The following is a 3,658-nucleotide window of genomic DNA, read 5'->3' on the forward strand; positions in this document are numbered from 1 at the left end:
GGGGGGGGGGGGGGGGCCGGGGATGTGAGGTTGCTTTATCTTTATAACTTCCTTCCTTTTACTTGCTAAACCCAGTGCATAGGATCTTTCAATTAAAAACACTCAACCGAGACTGCAGAGGAAGGTGGTTTTTGTGGAAACTGGGGAGCAGAATAGGGAGAGATGAACAGGAAACCAGCTCTTGGACAATCCATCCCAGTCTTGAGTGCAGCAGGGAAAGGAAGAGTCTAAACACCCCCAGGGAGCCCTGGGGGACTGGGTTGAGGGTCCATTTGGTCCCAGAAACTAATACAGAAACACCGCCACCCAGGGGCTGTGTCAGAAATAGACACTTGTGTAAATACAACTGAAGGCAGGCAGAGAAACAAAGGAGCAGCAGAGTAATCCCACCTGCTTGAAACCAAGGTTGTGGCTTATGACACAGAGGAGCGTTAGATCACTGGGAACTTCAACACTGTGCTGACTACCTGACAGGAAACAGATGTGCCAGGCAGAACAGTAGAGAGGGGACTTAAACCAGCCCCCATGAGTCATTGAAGCTCGCTGAAGCAAACAAACTTCACTACTTCATTTTTATTTTTTATCTTTTACTTAAGAAACTAATTTTTTCTCACTTTATTTTACTTTTTTATTATTATATCTTTATTTATTATTACTATTATTTTACTATTTTTAAAGTTTTATTTTATTTTATTTATTTTTTATTTTTTGGATTGGTGTTCTACATTCTATTTTTATTTTTTTTATCATTATTTTACTCTATCTCAATTTTTCCTTTATGCCAACACTTTCTTCCTCAATTTTTCCCTTTTTCATCCTGTTTCTCTTCCCTTGTTTTTGCTTTAATTTTTCTCTATCCTTTCTTTTTACTCCCTGTTAAAAATTGATCTTACTTATATGTCTAATTCCCTCTCCCCTGCTCCAAGTATATGCACACTTCTCTTTTCTCTTTCTTCACTAGCCAAATTTCTCTCTTTCTTTCTTTCTTTCTTTCTTTCTTTCTTTCTTTCTTTCTTATTGTTTGTTAGTTTGTTTTGTTTGTTTTTATTTTTATTTTTTATGCTTCTGTTTTTCTTCTCCTCACTTGTTCTCTTCTTCTACTAACAGCTTAATTAGTTTCAATCACCAACTCAGGCCTATCTGCTCTCTATTCTTCTTTTCCAAAAATAGATGAATACATAGATAGATAGACTTAAAAAGGGGGGAAATTTTATATATATATATATATATATTTTTTTTTCTTTTATATATATTTTAATAAATATTTTTCAATTATTTATTTATTTATTTATTTTAGTATTTTGTTTTTTACTTTTCTTCTTATACACTCATTCTCTTTATACCTCCTCTATACTGAATCATGGCCATTTCCCCATTTGTTCAATTCCTTGACCTTACCTTCTGGAAATAAGCTCTGCCTCTTCAGATTCAGCTTCCCTCCTTCTTTTCTGGGTGTTTGCTGTTTGCATTTTTTGGATTAGTTGTTGGTTTTTTAGTTTTCTCCCCATATACATATATTTTTACCCTTCTTTTTTCTTCTCTCTCTTTTCTCTCTTACCTTTTTCCATTTTCTCAATATCATTTTTGCACTCTCTTCTCTCCCCTAATTCTCTTTTCTCTGGTGGTCATCTTTATTTGGGGTTATTGGTATCAGGAATACATTTGTGTTTGGTGCCATCTGTGTTGAGTCTTGTTGTGTTGTATTTTGTGCCTTTAAGTCAACATGGTAGAGAGTGAGCTACATAACCAGACAACCCAAGAGAAGTAAAAATGGGGAGACAAAGAAACAGCCCCCATACGAAAGAAAAGGAGGAATCATCAGAAAAGTCAGTAAATGAAATGGAGGCAAGCAATATGACAGAGAAAGAATTCAGAGCAATGGTCATAAGGTCGCTGAAAAGGATGGAAGACAAATTCAACAATATGTGTAAGAACCAAGAGGAAATGAAGAAGAACCAAGAAGAAATGAAAAATGACATCACTGCAATAAAGAACTCAATAGAAAGCATCAACAGTAGACTAGAAGAAGCGGAGGACTGCATCAATGAGCTAGAAGACAAAGTTGGAAAAAATATCCAAGCAGAGCAGCATCTAGAAAAAAAACTTAAAAAACAGGAGGAGAGCCTAAGGGAACTTTGGGACAACATGAAACAAAACAACAGCCGCATAATAGGGGTGCCAGAAGGAGAGGAAACTGAGCGAGGAATAGAAAACATGTTTGAAGAAATAATGACAGAAAACTTCCCTGATAGAGGAAAGAAAAAACCATACACAAGTCCAAGAAGTTCACAGAGTCCCAAACAAAATGAACCCCAAAAGACCGACGCCAAGACACATTATAATTAAATTGGCAAACACCAACGACAAAATAAGAATCCTTTTTTATTTTTTATTTTATTGATTTTTTACAGAGAAGAAGGGAGAGGAATAGAGAGCTAGAAACATCGATGACAGAGAAACATTGATCAGCTGCCTCCTGAACACTCCCTACTGGGGATGTGCCTGCAACTAAGGTACATGCCTTTGACTGGAATCGAATCTGGGACCCTTGAGTCCACAGGCCAACGCTCTATCCACTGAGCCAAACCAGCCAGGGCCAAAATAAGAATCTTAAAGGCTGCTTGGGAGAGACAGAAAGTTACCTACAAGGGATCTCCCATCAGACTATTGACTGATTTCTCAACAGAAACATATCAGGCCAGAAGGGAATGGAATGAAATATACAAAGTCATGCAAAGCAAGGGTCTGAATCCAAGAATACTGTGCTCAGCAAGGCTTTCAATCAAATCTGAAGGTGAAATCAGGAGCTTCACAGACAAAGAAGGACTAAGGGAGTTTATTACCATCAAACCAACAATGCAAGAAATGCTAAAAATAGATCCAGAGACAAATGGCAGGGGAGGTTGGGGGGGGGGCGGGGTTAGAGATCAACAAATGATTTTTATGCATGAATATTAGCATAACCAATGGTCCCAGACACTGGGGTGGTGGGGGCTTGCCCTGGTGGGTAGGAATGGCGGGGTGGGGGGGGGGGTCAATTGGGGAAAAAGGAGACATATGTAAAACTTTAGACAATAAAAAAAAAACTAAAAATAGGGAGGGAGGAGTTTACTTTTCCCCCCTTTAATTTAACACCAATACATTCAGAAACTGTAGAAAATACAGATAGGAAAATAAAAATCACCATATAGAAATAATCAGTTAGCACTTTTGGTATATTACTCTAACAAATAAGTAAGTGAAGACAGACAAACAGCAGACAGACAGACTTAGTTGGTACTTTAGTTGCATTTTTAGAAGGTCATTTGGACATTCTTTGAGCTGGGCTGCATCTGGATGGTGTGGTATGTGATATGATCAGTGGAACCCAAGGTGATAGCCACATCCCTGCACCTTTGCTCTAAAGCAGATCCCCTGGTCAGATAGCTGTGTGGGATTCTATGCCTGTGGATCAAGTATTTCATAAGCCCCTGGATAAGAGCCCTGGCTGAAGCTCTGTGGGCAGGAAAGACAAACTCACACCTAGAATAGATATTATCCTTTTGAAAAGGAACCACTAGCCTTTTCAGAATTAGGAGAGTTCCAACATCTAGGATGATTTCTCAGTGGTTCTCAACCTTTCTAATGCCGCGACCCTTGAATACAGTTCCTCATGTTG

Source organism: Myotis lucifugus, unplaced genomic scaffold (assembly GCF_000147115.1).
Source record: "Myotis lucifugus unplaced genomic scaffold, Myoluc2.0 scaffold_110, whole genome shotgun sequence".
Lineage (NCBI taxonomy): Eukaryota > Metazoa > Chordata > Mammalia > Chiroptera > Vespertilionidae > Myotis > Myotis lucifugus.